General features: G+C 40.4%; 1 pseudogene; it reads right to left on the minus strand.

Annotated features, from left to right (window-relative positions):
• Nucleotides 1-301: 301 nt before the first annotated feature.
• LOC120226854 lies at nt 302-1878 on the minus strand (annotated as a pseudogene).
• Nucleotides 1879-25975: the final 24097 nt, after the last annotated feature.

Here is a 25975-nt window from a genome sequence, read left to right on the forward strand (position 1 = left end):
TGGCGTTAAGATATAGGGTAAAAACAAAGTGTCAGGGAAGGAAAGCAACAACTGACATCATTTGAACCATATCATGGACATTTAGGAATCATTGTTACCAAGCTATCCTTTCTATTGACTAGCTCCCTCAACTGTGCCCCAAAGGGATGTTAAAATTATAAGCAAGAAAGATTAGGACCTTACTGGAATTGAATCAGTTCTCATTCTGATAGGATTTCCAAGCATAACTCTGGTCTTATTTCTCTGACCATTGTTTAGTGTTTGGTCCCCAATAGGAATCTGTGCCTAGGATCTGGCAACATCAGCATTTGTTCCTGAATCCATTCAGATCTCTATCATGTGAGGATGAGAGTCTCAGTTTTAGAAGCTTCTGAAACATACTTTTGCTTTCCTGCTACATCTCTAGTTGGAGTTTCTTTCTCCCTCCTGCTGTTCAAGCACTCCTTCTGGTCCAAAGCCAGGAAAGTTGGTACCTGGGCTAAGCATCAAACCATTGAGGCCTTGCAACAACATTTCCCACAAGGAGGGATATAGGGTCACTTTCTTCTCTTCAAACATCCTAGAAACATTCAGCCTATGGCTCTGGCAATATTGACATTGACATGCACATCTGAATCTTTTCTGATCTCTATCACCTGAGGAAGAGATTCTGGTTTCCCTTTGAACCTGATAAGATGCCACATGATCTAGGTGTCCTTATCTCATATGCCCCAGAAACATTTTCTTCCTCTAAGGACACTCTGATCTTTCCTATCACCTCTCTTATAGGGGTTTCTCATCTCTGTACCATGGCTGGGGCAGCCCTTCTGGTGGAAGGGCAAGGTATTTGGTGCGAGGATTGAGGTTCACTTCAATGAGGCTCATCATTAGCAATTCAGAGAAGGAAGGTTGACATGTTACTGTGACTTCCTGGGAAGTCTCTTTAGAAATCATCGAGGAAGATTCTGAAATCAACATTGAGCTTCAAGTTAAGGAATGAATAAGTCACAGGGATGAAAGGTACAGTATAGGGAATATAGTCAGTGGTACTGTAATAGCATTGTATGGTGACAAATGGTAGCCACACTTGCGAACACAGCATAACGTATAGACTTGTTGAATCACTATGTCACACATCGGACACTAATGTCACATTGTGCCCTAACTACAATTATAATAAATAGATAGATAGATAGATAGATAGATAGATAGATAGATAGATAAAGTTTTTATTGAAAAAAGAGAGAAAGAAATCAATGTTGAGTTATGTTTCTGGGGTGGATCCATGGAGGTCTTGTCTGTGTTCACACCTCCACCTGGCCTTAAGACTAGATAGGAAAGTGAAGATGAAGGTTCTCAAAGAGCTGGAAGGTAGAAAGGAACATGTGTGGCCAGAAAAACCCAGACTGCAACAAATGGTGTAAAAGAAGAAAGAAAACTCATTATTGATGATGATGATGATGATGATGACTTAACTACTTTGTTCTTTCATTTTATGTGTGTAAAATGGGTAAAATAATGGGACCTACCTCCTAGGCTTGTCCTGAGGATTGCATGAGATAATACATCTCAAGAGCATGGCACATCATAAGCATTTCAGCAACAGTAACTGATATTGTCTTTTGCATGTCAGTTCATGCAACAAGTGTCTTATAGTGAATTACATTAATTCCTGGATTACATTTCCTCATGCATTCTCTAAATATAACTGTAATGTTACTAATAGTTAATAATATCTATTCTTCTATAATAATTATATAACTTTATAGGGCAGTGTTTTATTAAATTTCAATAATTTGCACCTTGGAGCCTCAAAGTCTTTTGATTTTTCACCCTCATAATCATTGGCTTGAGTTGCTGTGCAAAAAGCTGTTCAGCTGCAGGTAGAAATCCTTCCATGACTTGCAGTGAGAACAAATGGATTTACTTTTCTCTAATCGAAATGTAAAATGTGGTCTTTAAGATCTTGGCACATGGTTCTCCAGCAAGGATCTTTCTATGACCAAGAGGGGGTTTTCCCCCTCTCTTTCTGAGTATCCTGCATACATTCCAAGAAGTAGCCAACACTGTTAAACAACCTACAACAATGTTGCTATTCTTTTCACTGACCTATCCATTAATCCTCTGAAATGACCATCATTGAACCTCATATTTTGCATGTTGTATTTCCAGGATCCTTGTCCTTTTACTTTAGCTTGCACACCACTCTGTTCCTCCAAATAATCCCTCCACTAAACAGAATATGTTAGCATTGAGAATGCAATTAAAGCTGTATTGAAACCTATGTAAAAATTAAGTGAGCCAAAGAGTACAAAGGCTAAGTGTCTTTTATGGCAATGGGCATATAACTAATTCAGTTTGCAGGTGGTAATGTGGATATGGTGGAGTTGGTCTGACACTGTGTCAGTCCCTTACCACGCTGCAATCTCTTGGCCTTTATGTCAGTCCAGCAGCCATACTCAGGTCAGATAGTCAACCGTCCTATATTCCACTCCCTTAAACTCACCCTGGTGTGTACACAGTCATATTCTACCAGATATCCATGGAATAGATGATAGAAGTATAAGACATTGCTGTGTGTGTACTTAGGGGAGTGAACTTCTATTGAGACACAGAGAACTAACAGATATAAGCAAAGGTGGGACCACATAGAAGTGTGGAGTAATTTGCCACAGTCATGATGCTTCCAGCCTCCAGCACTTTAATTTTAAAACCACATTGGGGCGCCTGGGTGGCTCAGTCAGTTAAGTGTCCAACTTCGGCTCAGGTCATGATCTCATGGTTCGTGGGTTCGATCCCCATGTCAGACTCTGTGCTGACAGCTAGCTCAGAGCCTGGTGCCTGTTTCGGATTCTGTATCTCCCTCTCTCTGATGCTCCCCTGCTCGCTCTCTCTCTCTCTCTCTCTCTCTCTCAATTTCCCTTTCATAAATAAACATTTTAAAAAATTAAAACAAATAAAACCACATCAGGAAATTAAGAGTTGGACTTGATGGTTGTGGCAGGCAGAACTCCATGAATGACCCTCTCCTCCCCTACAGTGGCCCTCCCCTTTGTATAATTTACTCCTTGGTAAATAGATGGGATATCACTCCCATGATAAATCAAAAGGGAAATTATCCAGGCAGGCTTAATATAATCATGAAGCCCTATAAATGCAGGGAACTTTGGCTGGTAGCAAAAGGGAAAAACAGAGAGATTCAAACCATCAGAAGGACTCAATGCACCATTGCTGGCTTTGAGGATAGAGAAGGGTACATGCAAAGACAAGACAAAGGCCTCTAGGAGCTGAGAGCAACTTTCCAGTGACAGCAAGAAAGGAAGTAGGAACTGCAGTCCTACAACTTCAGGGAACTGAATTCTGCCCAAAACCCAATGAACATGGAAGCAACTCTTCCCCATAGCTTCCAGAGATTAGCTTAACCTAGCTGACATCTTGACTTCTGGTTAGGGAAACTCTTAGCAAAGAACACTTGACATTGGACCTACAGAACTTTGAGATAATCAATAGTTCTCTTAAGTTGCTAAGTCCGTGGTAAATATTTTATACATCAGTAAAACAAGTGATATAGTCATCTATATATAGACTGACACTCTTCCTACCACCATAAGAGATTAATCTCCTTATAAAAGCCCCTCAGCCTCTTCATTCTGGGGTAACCAATCTCAACTTTCTCTTCCACAACTCTTCACAAAGGGAACATTTGCCTCTGACTGAAATTAACCTGTTCTTCAAACTTCCTTTTCCACTTGTTAGAAAATTCACAAGTCATTTTCAGAAACTCTCCAATTAAATGCATTATAGTCATTTCAGCTGTAAATGCAACAAAATTCTGGGTTCTTGTTCTCAAACACAACAATTTCTCTCCTGATTGTTGTCTAAATTTGGACAGCAGCTGCAGGAGCTATAGATATAGATAGATATAGATAGATAATTTGTATATACATACTACACACACACACACACACACACACACACCTTTTAAAGGTCATTATAGTGCTGCAAATAAACCAGAAAGCTCCTGCATTCAGGAAGTTACAGTCAAGCTATGCAAGACAGAAAATTCAAAACTATAACCAAAACCTGGCATAAAAGGAAGAGACAACTGCACAAGGGAAAGTACTGGCTAACTTTGAGAGTCACTGAAGGATGATCTAAGCCCAGAGTCAGAGGACAAGGCAACAGAGAGGGGCTTTGAACACAGTCTGGTCACTGCTTGGGAAGGTGTGGTGCAGGCAAAAGCTCCTGTCTACAGGTGTGAGCACCTACCTGGTGGCCTCACATAGGTGTTTGGGACACAGATAGGTCACTGGTTAAGGTGCTGCAATAGGAAAAGGAATCATATGAGCCAAGCAGAGTTGCTTCATTCCTCTGTAGGGAAAGGTGTGGAAAGCAGAGGGCCCTGTTTCAAAGGTCACTACTCTGCATCTTGACCTGGCACTCTGGCACTGGCCCTTCAGTTCATTCCCCAGCTGCCCTCACACCCCAGGACTTCTTCCAGAGAGCACCCCACCATGTCTTCTATCCCCGAGTGATCCCCTGACAATTTTGGTGTTTCTCCTGTGAAAAATATTCATCTGTCCTAGAGAAGAACCTGACTCACACATTTTGGACTCAGCTCCAAAGGGCAGAGTTTCTGTCCTCCTTTCATCAGCTCTTTGATCCATGCAAGGTAAGTCACTTAGCAGTGTCTTCAGACCCACTCCCCACTTCAGGATAGTGATTCCTTCACCTCTGGGTTCAATAATGTCTCTTCATGGCAGCCATGAGAATTGTCTCACAGAGCCTCTACTACATGGAGCATTTTGTGGAAGGCCCCAGCTGCTGAGCACTGCAGTCTCTAATATGCTCAGCTTTGAAATCCATCACAGGTTGTGTCAATGCCAAGCCTCTTGCAGGATGCTCTGGGCTAATGACTGAATGTTGTGGGGATACTTCCAGGACCCAGTCCTGGAAAATACTCTGGTTCAAGCACTCCCCAAAGGCTATGTCCAACCTCCTTACACTGTACAGCATTCTAGGGCACCTCTATGCAACTTTCTCTCCTTTTCAGGCTTAAGTCTGAGTCTGATGACTCTGTCCACCTTCTCTGGGTCACTTCCCACTTCATTCCACTCAGGTACTTTTTTTTTTTTAACAAGATCCTTGTTAATCTCATCTTGGCATCTGCTCCTCAGAGGACCAAGATTCACACAAACCCATCTCCTATATAGCATCTCTTGCCATATTTTTCTTCTGATAACCCATCCATCTCTCTCTCTGTTGTTGCCACTTTCCCCCAAAACATTCATCTCCTCATGCCTCAAAAATAATTCAAATTTCCAAAATGGTTGTTCTACCTTTTAGGAGCTCTTGTTGGAAGGAAGGAAGTATAAAGTAGTCCCTGCAATCCTGCCATCAGTTTTGTGATGGCCAATCATTTCCAATTTAGTGAGCCGAGGTTTCTATGACTGAGTTATTCCAGGGCTTCTTCTCCCAAAACAGTAACGATTAGACCTGATGAGGAAAGATACAATCCCAAACACATCCCAACATCTGAGACACAGCTTGCTTTCACAAGAGTATTGACCCAGGGATGGCCAATAAGAAGCACATGGAGGAGAAAACAGACAGGCACATAATTCTTGTTTTTAGTGATATGGGAGAAGAATCATAATGCAACGTGGAGGGAGAAATTGCACACACTTTCAACTTTGCTCCAATTTTGGAATGTTAAAAAACATTACCTAGGTTTTAGAGGACTCCAAATCTATAAGAACTCTGAAACTATGACATTGGGTGAAATTCTTAATTTGGAGGATGAAGTCTCTCATGAGGTGCAATTAGTACATACCCTTCTATTATTTACCAGTCTTTGTTTCCTCAGCTTATTTCAAGCTTCATCAAAGGGTTAACTGTACTGTGTCTTACTTCAGAAATTTGTTGGTTTTCAGTTTCTTATTTTTATAGCAAATTCACAAAATTTGAGTGCCTCTTCTGTTCAAAGCACAAAGAAACAGAAATACCCTAATTCTTGCTCTGAAAAAGCTTGGAATCTAGCTAAGGGGATAAGTCCAAGGAAAGTATTGACCAAAAAGATGTACATAATTCAGAATAGAAGCAGAAAGAAATAGAGAAGAAATATATATATTAGTGGGTGATTTAATGCCAAAACTATTGTACATTTATTTAACCATAGAAGTTGTATTACTCAGGGTTCTCCAGAGAAACAGAATCAATAGTGTGTGTGTATGTGTGTGTGCGTGTGTACATTTAGGCATATGTGTGTGCACATTCATGCGTGTGTGTGTGTGTGTGTGTGTGTGTGTGTAATATGAGAGAGAGAGATTATAGGAATTGGCTCATAGGGTTATGGAGGCTGAGAATTCCCATAATCTGCCTTTCTGAAGAACCAGGAAACCTGGCAGTATAATTCAGTCTAAGTCCAAAGGCCCAAGAACCAAGAGCTCTGATGTCTGAGGGAAGGAGAAAGTGGATGTAGTAGCTCAAGAGGAGACAGACGGAATTCACACTTTCTTTGGTTTTTAGTTCTATTTGGGCCCTCCACAGACTGGATGGTGTTCCACCCACATGGGTGAGGGCATATCATCTTTACTCAGTCTACTAAATCAAATGTTAATCCCTTCCAGTAACTCTCAGACACACCCAGAAATAATGATGCTTTACTGCTCTCTGAGCATCCCTTAGCCCTATCTAGTTGACACATAAATTTAACCATTATAAATCAACTCCTTGTCAACTTGACACCTCTACACATCTTAAGTCATACTTAATGTCCAACTAAAGACAATAACAGGATTGTGATTCTACATAACATGATACAACTATCCAAACAATAACTCTGAATGACACCTTCGACAAAATGGGCTTAGATATATTCAGAACATCCCATCCTAAAACAGTAGAATATACATTCTTTCCATGTGTACATGGAACATTCTCCAAAATATATCACATATTAGATCATAAAACAAGTTTAAAAGTTTGAAGTCATACAATGCACCTTTTTTGACCACAACACCATGAAACTTGAAATGAACCACAAGAAAAATTATGGAAAGACCACAAATACATGGCGGTTACACAACTTACTACTAAATAATGAATAAGTCAACCAGAAAATCAAAGAAGAAATAAAAATTTACATGGAAACAGATGTAAATTAAAACACCTGTAGTATCCAGCAAAAGCAGTCTTAAGAGAGAAGTATAGGGGCACCTAGATGACTCAGTCTGTTAAGAGTCCAACTCTTTTATTTATTTATTTATTTATTTATTTATTTATTTAATTCAGAGAGAGAGAGGCAGCGTGAGCAGGGGAGGGTCAGAGAGAGAGGGAGACAAAGAATCCAAAGCAGGCTCCAGGCTCAAAGCTAGCTGTCAGCACAGAGCCCGATGCAGGGCTCGAACTCACGAAGCGTGAGATCATGGCCTGAGCCAAAGTTGGACGCTTAACCGACTGAGCCACCCAGGCACCCCTAAGTGTCCAACTCTTGATCTTGGCTCAGGTCGTGATCTCACAATTCACAAGTTTGTGCCTCATGATGGGCTCTGCACTGACAGCACAGAGCTTACTTGGGATTCTCTCTCTTCCTCTTTCTCTCTGCCCCTTCCCCACTTGCATTCACGTTTTCTCTCTCTCTTTCTCTCTCTCTCTCAAAAAAAAAAAAAAACAGGGAAGTATATAGCAATACAGTTCTACATCAAGAAGCAAGAAAAGTCCCAAATAAAGAATTTAACCTTATGTGTAAAGAAGCTAGAAAAAGAACAACAAATGAAGCTTGAAGCCAGTAGAAGGAAGGAAATAATAAAGATTCAAGCAGAAATAGGTGATATAGAAACTAAAACAAACAAACAAACCAAAATGATAGAACAAATCAATGAAACCAGGAGCTAATTCTTTGAAAAATCTAATAACATTGATAAACCTCTAGCCAGACTTATCAAAAAGAAAAGATAAAAGACCCAAATAAATAAAATCACAAGTGAGAGGGGAGAAATAACCACCAACACCACAGAAGTACAGTATTAAGAGAATATTACAAAAAACTACATGCCAACAAATGGAACAATCTGGAAGAAATGGACAAATTCCTGAAAACATATAAACTACCAAAATTGAAACAGGAAGAAATAGAAAACTTGAGCAGATCAATAGCCAGCAGAGAAATTGAATCCATAATTTAAAAACTCCCAACAAATAAAATCCTGGAACAGATGACATCATAGGCAAATTCTACCAAACATTCAAGGAAAAGTGAACACCTATTTTTTCTCAAACTATTCTAAAACAAACAATAAAGGCAAAAAACACAAAATGAAGACAAACTTCTAAATGCATTCTATGAGGCTAGTATCACCCTGACACCTAAACCAGATAGACACCACCAAAAAAGAAATCTAAAGGTCCTTTTCTGTCATTAATATAGAGGCAAAAATCCTCAAAAAAACATTATCAAGTGGAATCCAGTAATATACTTAAAAAAGTCATACACCACGATCAATTGGGATGGATTCCCAGGATGCTAGCTAGGGTAGTTTAATATTCACAAAACAATCAATGTATATGTCACATCAATGAGAGAAAGGGTAAAATTCATATCACCATTTCAATGGATGGAGAAAAAGCATATGAAAAGGTACTACATCCATTTATAATAAAAACTCCTCTGCAAAGTAGGTCTCTAAGGGACATATCGCAACATAATAAAGGCCATATATGAACAACCCATAGCCAACATCACACTCAATGATGAAAACCTGAGAGCTTTTCCCCTGAGGTCAGAAACAAGGCAAGGATGTTGACTCTCACCACTTTTATTCAACATAGTACTGAAAGTCCTAATCATAGAAATTAGAGAACATAAAGAAATAAAAAAGGCATTCAAATTGGTAAGGAAGAAGTAAAATTCTCACTACTTGCAGAAGACATGATACTTTATATAGAAAATCCTAAAGACTCCAACAAATGATTGTAACAGAAAAATAAATTCAATAAACTTTTAGGATACAAAATCAATATACAGAAATCTGTTGCATTTCTATACACCAAAAATTAAGCAGCAGAAAGAGAAATTAAGAAAACATGCACAGTTACAATTGTATCAAAAACAATAAAATGTATATAAATAAATTTATCCAAAGAGGTGAAAGCTCTGTACCCTGAAAAGTATAAAACACTGATGAAACAAACTGAAGATGACAGAAAGAAATGGAAAGACAGGGGCGCCTGGGTGGCTTAGTCGGTTGAGCGTCCGACTTTCGCTTTGGTCATGATCTCGCAGTTCGTGGGTTCGAGCCCCGCGTCGGGCTCTGTGCTGACTGCCAGCTCGGAGCCTGGAGCCTGTTTCGGAGTCTGTGGCTCCCTCTCTCTCTGANTGTGCTGACTGCCAGCTCGGAGCCTGGAGCCTGTTTCGGAGTCTGTGGCTCCCTCTCTCTCTGACCCTCCCCTGCTCACGCTGTCTCTCTCTCTCTCCTAGAAACAAATAAAACATTAAAAAAATTTTTAAAAATGGAAAGACAGTCCATACTCATGGGTTGGAAAAACAAATATTGTTAAAATGTCTATACTATCCAAAGCAATTACAGATCTAATTCAATCACTATCAAAATACCAATAGCATTTTTCACGGAACTAGAATAAACAATCCTAAAATTTGTATGGAACCATGAAAGACATTGAATAGCCAAAAAAATAACATTGAAGAAAAACTGAAAGTGTCACAATTCCAGATTTTCAGTTATATTAGAAAGTGGTGGTAATTAAAACAATATGGTACTGGCTTAACAGAAATCACATAGGTCAATGAAACAGAATATAAAAATCAAGAAATACACCCACAATTATATGATCAATTAATCTTGGACAAGGGGGAAATGAATACAAATGAGAAAAAGTCCCTTCAACAAATACTAATGGGAAAACTGGAAAGCCATATGAGAAGAATGAAACTGGACCACTTCCTTTCACCATACACAAAAATAAATTCAAGATGGATTGAAGACATAACTGTGAGATCTGAAACCATAAAAACCCTTGAGGAGAACCCTTGAATATCTCTGACATTGTCTGTAGCAACATATTTCTAGATATGTATGTGTCCTTAGGCAAAGGATACAAAAGCAAAAATAAACTATGGGGACTACATTAAAATAAAAGGTTTCTGCACAGTGAAGGAAACAAAAAACAAAACTAAAAGGTAACCTACTGAATGGGAGAAGATATTTGCAAATTACATAGCCGATAAATGGTTAGTTTCAAAAATATACAAAGAACTGATAAAACTCAATACCCAAAAAAGAAATATTCTAATTAAAAATGGGCAGAAGACGTGGACAAGAATTTCTTCAAAGAAGACATACACTTGGCCAATAGACACATGAAAAGATGTTCAACATCACTCATCATCAGGAAAATGCAAATCAAAACTTCAATGAGATATCACCTCATACCTGTCCAAAAACACAAGAAACAAGTGTTGGAGAGAATGTAGAGAAGAAGAACCCTCTTGCACAGTTGATGGGAGTGCAAATTGGTGCCGCCATTTTGGAAAACAGGATGGAGATTAAAAGTTAAAAATAGAATGACTCTACAACTCTGTAATCACACTCCTGGGTATCTACCCAAAACATATGAAAACATGAATCCAAAGGGATATATGCTCCCTGATATTTATTGCAGTGTTATTTACAATAGCCAAACTATAGAAGCAACCCAAATGTTCATCAATAGATGAATGGAATTTATATATATGTATTTATATGTATTTATATATACACAATGGAATATTATTATATATATTACTTATATTATATTATATTATATTATATATACACACAATGGAATATTATTCATCCATAAAAAGGAATGAAATCTTACCATTTGAAACAACATGGATACAGGTAGAGAGTATAATGCTCAGTGAAATGTCAGTCAGAGAAAGACAAATACCATATTATTTCACTCATATGTGGAATTTAAGAAACAAAACAAATGAGCAAAGAGGGAGAGAGAGAGAGAGAGAAACCAAGAAACAGACTCTTAACTATAGAGAATAAACTGATGGTTGCTGGAGGGGAGGTGGGTGGAGGGATGGAGCAAATAGGGGATGGCGATTAAAGAGTACACTTACATGATGGAAAAAATAAAATAATAAAAAATAAAACTCCAAATCCACTCCCAAAATGTATTTCTTTTGTTATAAAACAACAATTTTATTTGTAAATAGCAATGTAGAGAATGCTACAAGACCAAGGAAAATATGGTTTTGGATTCAGTAACTTCTCATCTCAAAATAAAGACTTGAACTGTCATCCCATAAATGAGGTTTCCTTTAAACTATGAAAGAACATTTAAAATGTCATATCCACTAGGATTTTTTAAGCCAATAATGCTGATTGTCTAATAAGCATAGCCTCTATTATAAAACCCTTGGCGTTGTCACACATTTTGAATGTCCTTTGTGTGAGAAATCCCACTTAATAAATTGCTTAGGGTGAAAGGTTTTCTTTTAGATAGTGTATGGTTTAGGCACTTGAAACTTCTATCTTAGTACAGAAGCTCTTTTCCTTACTATACTTGATTTTAGAAAGGGATAAAATTCTTTTCCCAGAAGAAAAATTAGATTTTAAATGCTTCAGGATTGAGAAAGACCCGTAAAATATAAATCCTTTCACCATCCTCCTGATTCCTCAAAGAAACTTCTCATCAGAATGTATATCCTATTTAACAGTTATGAAGCTCATTGTTTCTTCTCTGAATATTCACTATAAGCTTAATGCTGATACTTGTGCAAGGCTAATGAGAGCATGCTTATGCTCTGCAAAAGTGAAACTCTTGTAAATTCATGTACACAGAAAAATAAAATTACATTTATGAAGACTCTGATCCAGGAGAATCTCCTGCTAGCCAATAACATGATTATGTACTTCAATATTCATTTCCTTCTAAAAATAAGAGCAGTAAGATTATTATTCACTGCTCCTATGATTGGAGAAAAGTCTAAGACCTAGCTCCTCCTGATTATGTTTTAGCTAAGTCTTTTCTGTGCTTCCTTTCCACCTTCTGTGAGATTCTATAAATCATGGCTAAGGGATCCAGCTCAAAAGCCATTACAATCAAATGAGGATATTTTTATGAATGTTTCTTGGAATAATCCATTTCTTTTAACTGCAGGGCACAAAATGAATGATTTAACATAGGTAATGGATAAATTAGAAAGAGGCCATCTGGCCATAATCCCTACCTCTGCATCCAGAGAATCCTGAAATACAAGGTTTCTCTTATTTCTTTTGGGCTGGGGAGGATGGTGGTTGTCTTCTTTATTGTCGTTCTTTCTTCTTTTCCTGAAAATAAATCACAACAGAGAGGAAGATCCATTATCAAACAATTGATATTTTGGACATTTAAATTGCAACTTACATATTTGCGATCTTCTCTGAGAAAATACAAGTCACCATCTGCTACCCCCATGATTTAAATTCAGACGCATATATCGCCAAGTACCAAGAAGAAAAATATAAAGCAGAAACTCTAAGAAAAGTCAACCTGTAAATTTCATTTCAAAACATTAGCTTCATAATTTGAAATTACTCCGGAGAATAAGAACAGGGAGAATTCATTTAGTATGATTTCAAAATCTGCCTAATTTGGTTCGTTGTCTTCATTCCCTGAAATTATAATTCCAGGTTAAGTGATTTTAACACTTTCCCTGTGATAACACTTAAGATAGGTGTGGCTGTCAATGTCTATTTACTGGAATGTTCTTATGAAAATGGTGTAGGGACAAACTGGAGAGACTTTCTATGTGTGATATTATCTAATTATTGTTGCTATACTAGCTACTATTATGAGATAATGGTTACTTCACTAGGTTGTCATCATGAGGTTGTGGCTGATTACTAACTTGAAATATTATTTTTAAAAAATGTTTTTAATGGTTGGTAAGGTGACATCTTTAGCCCCAAATCCCCTCTCAGGCAGTAATCAGACTGCAGCCTTTGACATTGCAATTCTTACAGACACCCTATATCTGCGTGGGTATTCTCCCATGCCATCTACTTATAGAGTCATAGATGTTTTGTTTATGGTACTCCTAAGAATGGCTGAGTCTACTCATTTTTATAATTCCATTTATCTTCAATTTTCCTCTCATCCCTGTGAGACTGAGCACTGATCCCATACACCAATTTCAAACTCTTCGTCAAAGTGAAAGAAATTCTTTTCTTATACACAAAAATTGCAATAAATAAGAGGAAAAAATGAGTTATTGTACTGAGAACACAACTTTAACAACACCCCTTGAGGATTCCCCTCCCTATACCACCCACGAACTAAGCTGGACTCTTATTAAAATTGAGAATGGAACAGGCCCAGAGAAGCAAAGTGACTCAGAGCAAAATAATTTAAGGCTGGTAGAGAGGGAACTAGAAGGGAAATTCTCTTGATCAGTGCCCCAAGGCCCTGCACCAGAACTCAACAGAAAGAAAAAAATAGTGAAGAATTGCATGCCCAATCAAACAACATCTTTATGGTAAAGTCAGTATAAATTAATTCAGACAATTTGTGCACAGTGCTACTAAAAGGAAACATGTTTTTTTTTAATATTTTTTATTTATTTCTGAGAGAGAGAGACAGCATGAACAGGGGAGGGTCAGAGAGAGAGGGAGACACAGAATCAGAAACAGAATCCAGGCTCTGAGATAACCATCAGCACAGAACCCAAAGCGGGGCTTGAACCCACGAACTGTGAGATCATGACCTGAGCCGAAGTCGGACGCCTAACCGACTGAGCCACCCAGGTGCCCCAGGAAACAGGTTTTTTAAAGAAATATGCGGGTTTTTTTTTTCAGACATATGAGCATGCCAAAGAAACTTAGAAATATTAGCTGGACTCGGGAAGACAAAGAAGGTTACAGTCATTATCGGACTTCCATTCATACAAACTTACTGTCTAATTGTCACCAGCTAGACCCCAAGACCTAACTGATACTTACTGCTTGTACTTACTAACCTTTGTCTTACCTTTTTCGTTAAGCTTTTCTTTCTGGCTTACCAGCTTATCTCTTAAATGAAACCTGAAACCACCCCTCAAGTGGTGACAACTTCCCTGACAAGAACTTTTGAGCTAACCAGCTGCCACCACTCCTTACGTACTCCGCCCCCGCCTCATATACACTCATATGCACAGGCAGATGGACCATGGAGTGACCTCTGGAATGACCTGCCATTACCTTTACTTCATTATAATACTAAAATCTCCACTCAAGGAAGAGCCTCAACCTCATCTATGTAACATACATTGTATATCTAGGCACGTTTCCTTAAGTGGCATGTGCAAACTTAATGCCTGTCTCTACATACAACGACAAGGCTTCCATATCTAAATATTCATACTAACCTTAAGCATAAGGAACCCATTCACCCTCTCTCCAGGAATCATGGCTTTGAAAGCCATTCCTCATGATCTCCTTATTTGCTACAAATAAAAGTTTTCTTTGTGCAACAACACACCAACTTATGCAGTTGCTTATTCACCAAGGAGTGAACTCAGATTAATTCAGCTACAGAATGGCTGTCCCTAATTCCAATAGCTTTTGGTAAGTGGGCCTCTACATTCATATTTAGGACACCTAAGTCTGACAACTCTTGATAAAGGGTACAGAACTTGTGTTTTTTGCCTGTGTAACCTTTCCCTTTGGAGCATACTGTCCATTTGTAGCTGAAGGCTGCCCTTCTGCAGTTTGCAAACTGCATGGCAATAAAGCTTTTCCTTGTTTCTGACTAAATCGTTGCATTCCAGGATTTTTGCTGTTGTTGTTGACAATAGCATCCATCTACATATGTCAGATTAGACATAAATTTAGGGGCTTTCTTCACCTCTTACTGTCAAGTCCAGAGCATAGGCACTCATTGTATATCACATCAGCCAGAGGGAATAAATTAACCAACATGCCCTTGAGGTCTGAGGAGCACTAGTGAATCTGTGATCTCAGCTCACTATCCCCACAATCTCCTCTTCGGTCCCCCCTCTTCAATCCATGTTAGAGGAGATTGGGACATCCTTGCCTTGCCCTCTCTCTTAACTAGGGCAATGTTTCACATCCCATAAATGGACCTCCAAAACAGAGCACAGAAGGAACAGCAGACAAGACAGGCACACAGAATAGAGTAACTGATGACAGCTGTCATTGAGGTGAGCAGGTCCTTCTCAAGTCTGTCATTGCCCCCCACAAGCGATGCCAGGCTCTATTCTTTAACAACACAGACCTAATTTTCCAGGGCATGAGCCATGGAGCTTGGCTTCAGAAAATGGTGTAGCATCCTGTACTGCTGGAGAAAATCACAGAACCAAATTATAGCCACTCTGCTTTCATAGCTTTCATAGCCTCCTGGGACCTCAGTGCTTTATAGGATGCTTCCTTTGGATTGTAGCCCCTCCCCCATTCCCTTCTGAGGACATCCCAAGATTACACTTCTCTCCTTGCATCCTCTACCATACATCTAGCCAAAGCACTTTCCTATTCTCAGATGAGATCCTAGCAGGCAAGGAGAGGAAGGGAGAAGGGCTTATGTGCTGGAAGGGGGTGTGAGATTCTGTTGTCTTGGCAGCATTCTTCTGTCCATCCTTACTGGGTCACTCAGCCTCAGGCATCAGCCCAGCTGAAGGTTCAGGATAGATGAGAAAGCACTTCTCTCCATGTTGCTCTCTTTCTGTGACCAGAGGTTGAAATAACACAAAAATGGTTACTAGGGAAACTGAAGCTTCATCCATCTGACCCAAGAGTAAAAGAAACAAAGGAGTGGAAAATAAAACATGAGATGTATTGTAGGAGGCAATCCAAAGACATGGAATTGTGACTCAATAAAGGTTCTTGTCCCAATGGTCCTGTGCGTGCACAGATACATGCCCACGTGGGTACTCAGGAGCACACCTTTCAGCCCCAAGCAGCACAGTTACTACAGCATAAGATACTCAAGTGAGAGACAGAGGATGAGGCAATGAGGCAGGAATGTAGGCAGAAACCAGATCATGGAAGATAGGGAAGCACCATTTATCTAGAAATTACTACCTACCATTTATCTCAAGGCTTTTAAAAAAATAGACTTTATTTCTTTCAGTGGTTTTAGGTTTACTGGGAAAACATGAGTGGGAAACATAAATGGTTCCATATCTCCCCACCCCCACATCCAGTTTCCCCAATTAGTAACATCTTGGATTAGTATGGTACATGTGTTACATATATGAACCAATATTGATTCCTTATTATTAGCTAAGGTGTACAGTTTACATTTAGTTTCACTCTGAGTTGTACACTCAGAGTTTTGACAACTACATAATGACACATATCCACCATTACAGTATCATAGAGAATAGTTTCACTGCCCTAAAAACCCACTGGGGTCCTCCTATTCATCCTGCCCTCTTTCTTCCTGAACCCCTGAGAACCACTGATCTTTTGACTGCCTCCATAAGTTTGCCTTTCCAGTATGTCATATAGGAGGATTAATATGGTATACAATCTTTTCAGATTAGTATCTTTTACATAGCAATATGCACTTATAGTTTGACTACATATTTGTGTGTCTTGATGGCTCATTTTTGTTTATCACAGAATAATATATCATTGTATGAATGTACCACAGTTTCTTTATTTATTCACCTCATGAAGGACACCTTGGTTGCTTTCAAGTTTTAGAAATTATGACTACCACAGGATAAATATTCATGGGCAGGTTTTTGTGTAGACAAAATTTTCAGCTCATTTGGGTAAATACAGAGGAGGACTATTTCTGGATTGTATGGCAGGAATATAATTAATTTTGTATGAAACTGCCAAACTGTCTTTCAAAGCAGCTCTAACCATTTTGTGTTGCCACTAGCAAAGAATGAGAGTTCCTTTGCCCATTTTCAACCAGTTTTAACAAATTCAGTGTTTTAGATTTTCTCCATACTAATAAGGTATGCAGTAGTATCTCATTGTTTCTTAATTTGCAATTCCCTAGTGACACATGATATTGAGCCCATTTCACAGGCTTATTCCCCATGCGTACAATCCCTTTGGTGAGGTGTCTATTCACACCTTTGGCCCATTTTTAATTGGGTTGTATGTTTTGCCATTGTTGAGATTTAAAAGTTGTTTCCATATTATCAGATAACAGTTCTTTATCACATTTTATTTATTTATTTATTTTACTTTATTTATTTATTTTTTTACAAATAGTTTATTGTCAAGTTGGTTTCCATATAACACCCAGTGCTCATCCCCACAAGTGTCCTCCTCCATGCACATCTCCCCCTTCCCCCCCCCACACCCATGAGTCCTCAGTTTGTTCTCAGCATTCAAGAGTCTCTCATGGTTTGCCTCTCTCCCCCTTTCCCCCACTATTTCCCCCCTTCTTCTCCCCCACGGTCCTCTGTTAAGTTCCTCCTAATCCTCCTATACGTGCAAACATATGATATTTGTCCTTTTCTGCCTGACTTATTTCGCTCAGCATAACACCCTCAAGGTCCATCCACGTTGCTACACATGGCCAGATTTCATTCTTTGAGAAAGCCTTCTAACCTGAATGCGACTGGGGAAGATAAAATCGGGCCAGGATCAGAGACTCCAGGGACGGGGCGATCCCCCTCTGCGGGGAGTGAGAGGGGAAAAAGAGAGTCCAAAACTACTCAACATACGGTCCTGCTGCTGGGAAACAGAAGGACTGTGTGCGCCAAATCCCCGCGTGCCAACTCGTTCCCGAGCGGCTTCGCGCCTGTGGGCACCGCTCCTTTGTTCCTTTGTACTCCTGGAGGAGACTTGCACTTACCTCCGTGCTCCGAGCTGGCTGGAACTTTAGGGGGAAGGCGAAGGCCTTAAAACTGGGAGATTTGCCTGTGAGTTCGTGTTTCGGGTGACAAGACACAGAGGGACCTGGTTTCCCTCTCTCCAGTGGGCCAGACGCGCCCTGCAGACAAACCCCCCCCCCCACATGCTCGCCAACCCCACCTGGAGGAGAAGGGAGCAGCGATTCTGGATCCACCCCCAGGGCTAGGCAAGAGGCTTGGAGTTGCCCTGAGGGGATCGCCTGTGCGGTTGTGTATACCAATTTCAGTCTGGCTCGCAGAAACTAGCCTGGCCTGGGTTAAAGAGCATGACCCACCCGGCACGGGAAGTTTACACTCCCAAAAAAGCCAGGTGCAGCGCTTGGTTCAAGAAGGGACTGGTGCACCTCCACTCTACTCACCACAACCACTAAGGCAGAACTCCCGCCTGAGGCATTGGATCACACCACGTCCATCCCTGCTAGAGAGCGGCCCTCCTCCTTTTTTTTTTTACTCTTTTTCCCCGGAACACTGACCTGACTAACTCTGGTCACTGGCTTGCTTAAACAGTCACAACTGGTCCATTCTGTAGACGTAAATTCTACACCTACCGACATTTTCATCTCTTTCTCAGGAGTAATTAGACTATATAGTTTCTCTAGATAACACCAGCACCCTTCTCTCACCTATCCAACCATATTCCACCCTTTAGCTCTTTGATAAAAGCTTCTTATCCCTCCTGCCTGTTCATTCTATTTCCAATTTTTCCTCATCCCCGCCCTGTCTTCTCTCTCTTTCTCTATGCTCTTCAACCAGCACTGCATACACACTGCTATTTAACTGTAGGTGGGAAATCCGGTTATATGCTTTAAACAGTTCTTTGTCCATCGGTTTTCTTCTTTTTTCCTTTTCTTTTCTTCTTTTTGACCCTTTTATGTATTTTTTACTCTCTATTATTCGCCTTCCCTCCTCCGTCTTTTCTCTTAACATTTTCGTTATCCCTCTCGGTTTGCATGTTAGTTGAATTTGTCTGTGCGTTTGTGTGCTCCTGCTCCCTGTGTGTTTGTCTGTTTTCTTCTCCAGGGCTACCTCAAGAAACAAGCTAGAGTACACAAGATGGAGAGTCCCAAATATCACTACGAATAGGAAAATAAAATAACCAAGGTCTCAACAAGAGAGACCAAGAGATACTATTCAAAAAAACACTCTCTGAAAGGATAGACCCTGAACAGTTAAAGAGTCTTCTTGGATACAGCAGCGCTCATAGGTGCAGAGAGCATAACAAGTCTTGACAACTAACAAGAGCCAGAAAGCAAACTAAAATGACGAAACGAGGACAAGAGTGGAAGATGGCGGAGAAGTAAGGAGCTCCGTACCTGCATTCGCGCCCATACATCATCCAGAAAAGATCTGAAGCCATAGGAAACCTTACAGAACCCAAGAGATTGGGAGAAAAAGGACGCAGAATCCACTGAGAGAGGCTTCTAACGTGAGTGCGAACCGGGGAAGATAAAATCGGGCCGGGATCGGAGACTCCAGGGTGGGAGGCGATCCCCCTCTACCCTCTACAGGGAGTGAGAGGGGAAAAGGAGAGAGTCCGAAACAGAAAAACCTCCGCTCGGGGGGGAAAACCTCCGCTCGGTGCATAGAAAGACCGTACTTACCAAATACCTGCACACCAGGTCCCCTCGCGCCAACTGGTCCTGGGGGGAGCTGAGCACACAAACTGATGCTTTGTGCTGGTTCCTGGAGGCAGGACTTCAGAGTGGTGGTGCGCCTGCCGCCATTGTAGCTCCTGGGCGGATGGGGCCCCTGAAAGAGCCGCGCGGACACCGGGCGTCCACGCGCCTGGCTGGCTGGAACTCAAGAGGGAAGGCAAAGAACTAAAAACTGGGAAATTAGCCTGTGAGTTCGTGTTTCAGGTGACGAGCCATAGAGGGACCCGGTTTTCCTCACTCCAGCGGACTCAGGCTCAGAGCACCCGGCAGGCAAGCCCCTGCCCATGCTGACCCAGAGGAGGAAGCAGCGATTCTGACTCCACCCCCAGAGCTCCACAGGGGGCCTGGAATTGCCCGAGGGGGTGCCTGGGAAGCTGTGTGTAAGGCAATTTCAGCGGGGCGCGCAGACGGGGATTTGGAGATTGGAACTGGCCTGGGTTGAAGAGTGCAACCAACTTCGGCTGCGCCCCCGGTACGGGGAGTTTACACGCCCAAAAGAGTGAGGTGCAGCGCTTGGTTCAAGAAGGGACTGGAACACCGTCACTCCCCTCCCCACAACCGCCAAGGCAGAGCTCCCGCCTGAGGCATTGGATCACGCCTCGCCCATCCCTGCCTGAGAGGTGCCCTCCTCCCTTTATTTTTTTTCCTTTTTTTTCCTTTTTTTGTTTTTTTCCTTTTTTTTTCTTTCTTTTTTTTCCCTTTTTTTTCGCTTTCTTTTTTTCTTCTTCTTTCTCTTTTCTCTCTTTTTTCCCCAGAACTCTGACCTGACTAACTCTGGTCGCCAGCTTGCTTAAACAATCACAACGAGTCCGTTCTGTAAATGTAAATTCTACACCTACCGACATTTTCAGCTCTTTCTCTCAGGAGTAATTAGACTATATAGTTTCTCTGGATAATTCCAGCACCCTTCTCTCACCTATCCAACCATATTCTACCCTTTACCTCTTTGAAAAAAGCTTCTTATCCCTTCTGCCTGTTCATTCTATTTCCAATTGTGTCTCATCCCGCCCTGCTTTCTCTCTGTTTCTCTATGCTCCTCAACCAGCACTGCATACACACGGCTATTTAACTGTAGCTGGGAAATCTGGTTATATCCTTTAAACCGTTCTTTGTCCATCGGTTTTCTTCTTTTTTCCTTTTCCTTTCCCCTTTTTGACCCTTTTATGTATTTTATACTCCCTATTATTCGCCCTCCCTCCTCCATCTTTTCTCTTAACTTTTTCGTTTTCCCTCTCGCTTTGCATGTTAGTTGAATTAGCCTGTGCGTTTGTGTGCTCCTGCTCCCTGTGTGTTTGTCTGTCTGTTTTCTTTTCCAGGGCTACCTCAAGAAACAAGCTAGAGTGCACAAGGTGGAGAGTCCCAAATATCACTACGAATAGGAAAATAAAATAACCAAGGTCCCAACAAGAGAGACCAGGGGATACCATTCAAAAAACACTCTCTGAAAGGGTAGGCCCTGGAAAGTCAAAGAGCCTTCTTGGATATAGCAGTGCTCATAGAAACAGAGAGAATAATAGGTCTTTAAAACCAACAAGAGCCGGAAAGCTAACTAAAATGACGAAACGAAAGACCTCTCCTCCAAAGAAACTCCAAGAAGAAATGACAGCTAATGAACTGCTCAAAACAGATATCAGCAGCATCACTGAACAAGATTTTAGAATAATAATGGTAAAATTAATAGCTGGGCTTGAAAAAAACATAGGGGACATCAAAGAAACTATGGCTACAGACAGAATGGAAAATAAAAATAGGCATGAAGAATTAAAAAATGCGATAAATGAGATCCATAATAAATTAGAGGCCTCCAATGCACGGATTGAAGAGGCAGAAAGGAGAATAAGTGATTTAGAAGACACCATTATAGAAAAACAAGAAGCTGACAAAAAAAGAGACAAACTGATCCAGGAACAGGAAAGAAGAATTCGAGAGCTCAGCGATACGGTCAAACGCAACAATATCCGTATCATAGGAATCCCAGAAGAGGAAGAGAGAGGGAAAGGTGCTGAAGGAGTCCTGGAACAAATTATAGCAGAGAACTTCCCCGACCTGGGGAAGGAAGTAAATGTGGAAGTACAAGAGGCTCAGAGGACTCCCCTCAGACGTAACCTGAATCGATCTTCTGCACGACATATCATAGTGAAAATGGCCAAATACAAGGACAAAGAGAGAATTTTGAAAGCAGCTAGGGAGAAAAGGGCCCTAACATACAAAGGGAAACCTATCAGAGTGGTGACAGACCTATCTACTGAAACTTGGCAGGCTAGAAAGGAATGGCAGGAAATCTTCAATGTGATGAACAGTAAAAATATGCAGCCAAGAATCCTCTATCCAGCAAGCCTGTCATTCAAAATAGAAGGAGAGATAAAAACCTTTCCAAATAAACAGAAATTGAAAGAATTTGTCACCACGAAGCCAGCCCTACAAGAAATCCTGAGGGGGATGCTCTGAAGGAAAGGTTGCAAGGAACAAAGATACCAGAGACACCACCACAAACATGAACCCTACAAAAGATACAAAGACTCTAAACCCACATATTTCAATAATAACACTGAATGTAAATGGGCTGAATGCTCCAATCAAAAGACATAGGGTAGCAGAATGGATTAAAAAACAAAATCCATCAATATGCTGTCTACAAGAAACTCATTTTAGACGGGAAGATACCTTCAGATTAAAAGTAAGGGGATGGAGAAATATATATCATGCTACAGGAAATCAAAAGAAAGCCGGAGTAGCGATACTTATATCAGACAAACTGGACTTTAAATTAAAGACAATCACAAGAGATGAAGAAGGGCACTACATAATAATTACAGGGTCCATCCATCAGGAAGAACTAACAATCATAAATGTCTACGCACCGAATATGGGAGCACCTAAATATCTAAAACAATTAATCACAAACAGAAACAAGCTTATAGATAAGAATGTGCTAATAGCAGGGGACTTTAATACTCCGCTTACAGCAATGGATAGGTCAACCAGACAGAAAATCACTAAAGAAATAATGGACTTGAAAGACACATTGGACCAGATGGATCTGACGGATATATTTAGAACTTTACATCCTGAGGCCAGGGAATTTACTTTCTTCTCAAGTGCGCATGGCACATTCTCCAAGATAGATCACATACTGGGACATAAAGCAGCCCTCAATAAATATAAAAGAATAGAGATCATACCATGCACACTGTCAGATCACAATGCTTTGAAACTTGAAATCAATTACAGGAAGAAGTCTGGAAAACCGCCAAAAACATGGAGGTTAAAGAACACCCTTCTAAAGAATGAATGGGCCAATCAGGCAATTAGAGAGGAAATTAAAAAATATATGGAAACAAATGAAAATGAAAACACAACAATTCAAAATCTATGGGATGCGGCCAAGGCAGTCCTAAGAGGAAAGTACATTGCTCTCCAGGCCTATTTCAAGAGATTAGAAAAAGCACAAGTCCAAAATCTAACAGCTCACCTAAAGGAGCTAGAGGCAGAGCAACAAGAACGCCCTAAACCCAGTAGAAGAAGAGAAATAGTAAAAATTAGAGCAGAAATAAACAACATAGAGACCAAAGAAACAATTGAACAGATCAATGAAACCAAGAGTTGGTTTTTTGAAAAAGTAAACAAAATTGACAAACCTCTAGCCAGGCTTATCAAAAAGAAAAGAGAGAGCACCCAAATAGACAAAATTATGAATGAAAATGGACTTATTACAACCAACCCCTCAGAAATACAAGCAATTATCAGGGAATACTATGAAAAATTATATGCCAACAAATTGGACAACTTAGAAGAAATGGACAAATTCCTAAACACACACTCACTACCAAAATTCACACGGGAAGAAATAGAAAACCTGAACAGACCCATAACGAGTGAAGAAATCGAATCAGTGATCAAAAATCTCCCAACAAATAAGAGCCCTGGACCTGATGGTTTCCCTGGGGAATTCTACCAGACATTTAAAACAGAATTAATCCCAATTCTTCTCAAGCTATTCCAAAAAATAGAAGTCGAAGGAAAACTCCCGGACTCATTTTATGAAGCCAGCATCACTCTGATTCCCAAGCCAGACAGAGATCCAACAAAAAAAGAGAACTATAGGCCAATATCCTTGATGAATACGGATGCAAAAATTCTCAACAAGATCCTTGCAAATCGAATCCAGCAGCATATCAAAAGAATCATCCACCAAGATCAAGTGGGATTCATTCCTGGGTTACAGGGCTGGTTCAACATTCGCAAATCAATCAATGTGATCCATCATATCAATAAAAGAAAAGATAAAAACCATATGATCCTGTCAATAGATGCAGAAAAAGCATTTGACAAAATACAGCATCCCTTCTTAATAAAGACTCTCGAGAAAGTTGGGATAGAAGGAACCTACTTAAACATCATCAAAGCCATCTATGAGAAGCCTTCAGCTAACATCATCCTCAACGGGGAAAAACTGAGAGCTTTCCCCCTGAGATCAGGAACACGACAGGGATGTCCACTCTCACCACTGTTGTTTAACATAGTGCTGGAAGTCCTAGCATCAGCCATCAGACAACAAAAGGAAATCAAAGGCATCAGAATTGGCAAAGAGGAAGTCAAACTTTCACTCTTCGCAGATGACATGATACTCTACATAGAAAACCCGACAGACTCCACCAGAAGCCTACTAGAACTGATCCAAGAATTCAGCCAAGTTGCAGGGTACAAAATCAACGTACAGAAATCGGTTGCATTTTTATACACCAATAATGAAGCAACAGAAAGAGAAATCAAGAAACTGATCCCATTCACAATTGCACAAAAAACCATAAAATACCTCGGAATAAACCTAACCAAGGATACAAGAGATCTGTATGATGAAAACTATAGAAAACTTATGAAGGAAATTGAAGAAGACACAAAGAAATGGAAAAACATTCCATGCTCATGGATAGGAAGAATAAATATAGTTAAGATGTCATTACTACCTAAAGCACTCTACACATTCAATGCAATTCCAATCAAAATTGCACCAGCATACTTCTCAAAACTAGAACAAACTATCCAAAAATTTGTATGGAACCACAAAAGACCCCGAATAGCCAAAGTAATACTGAAAAATAAAACCAAAACGGGAGGTATCACCATCCCAGACTTCAGCCTCTACTACAAAGCTGTCATCCTCAAGACAGTATGGTATTGGCACAAAAACAGACACATAGACCAATGGAACAGAATTGAGAACTCAGAAGTGGACCCAAAAGTATACAGCCAACTGATCTTTGACAAAGCAGGAAAGAATATCCAATGGAAAAAAGACAGCCTTTTTAACAGATGGTGTTGGGAGAACTGGACAGCAACATGCAGAAGAATGAAACTAGATCATTTTCTCACACCATGCACAAAAATCAACTCAAAATGGATAAAGGACCTGAACGTGAGACAGGAAACTATCAACACCCTAGAGGAGAAAGCAGGAAACAACCTCCTTGACCTCCACCGCAGCAACTTCTTACTTGACACATCCCCAAAAGCAAGGGAATCAAGAGCAAAAATAAACTGTTGGGACCTCATCAAGATTAAAAGCTTCTGCACAGCCAAGGAAACAACCCAGAAAATTAATAGGCAACCAACGGAATGGGAAAAGATAGTTGCAAATGACATATCAGATAAAGGGTTAATATCCAGAATCTATAAGGAACTCACCAAACTACACGCCCGAAAAACAAACAACCCAGTGAAGAAATGGGCAGAAGACATGAACAGACACTTCTCCAAAGAGGACATCCAGATGGCCAACAGACACATGAAACGATGCTCAGCATCCCTCCTCATCAGGGAAATACAAATCAAAACCACACTGAGATACCACCTCACGCCAGTCAGAGTGGCTAAAATGAGCAAATCAGAGAACTCTAGATGCTGGCGAGGATGTGGAGAAACGGGCACCCTCCTACACTGTTGGTGGGAATGTAAACTGGTACAGCCCCTCTGGAAAACAGTGTGGAGGTTCCTCAGGAAACTAACAATAGAACTCCCTTATGACCCAGCAATAGCACTGCTAGGAATTTACCCAAGGGATACAGAAATGCTGAGGCATAGGAGCACATGTACCCCAATGTTCATAGCAGCACTCTCCACAATAGCTAAAACATGGAAAGAGCCTAAGTGTCCATCAACAGATGAATGGATCAAGAAGATGTGGTTTATCTATACCATGGAATACTACATGGCAATGAGAAACAATGAAATCTGGCCATGTGTAGCCACATGGATGGAACTCAAGGGTGTTATGCTGAGCGAAATAAGTCAGGCAGAGAAGGACAAATATCATATGTTTGCACGTAGGAGGATTAGGAGGAACTTGACGGAGGAACAAGGGGGAGAAGAAGGGCGGAAATGGTGGGGGAAAGGGAGAGAAGCAAACCATGAGACTCTTGAATGCTGACAAAAACTGAGGACTGATGGATGTGGGGGGGAGGGGAGGATGGGC

The sequence above is a fragment of the Hyaena hyaena genome, unplaced genomic scaffold, assembly GCF_003009895.1.
Source record: "Hyaena hyaena isolate Hyena2069 unplaced genomic scaffold, ASM300989v1 scaffold_1860, whole genome shotgun sequence".
Classification (NCBI taxonomy): domain Eukaryota; kingdom Metazoa; phylum Chordata; class Mammalia; order Carnivora; family Hyaenidae; genus Hyaena; species Hyaena hyaena.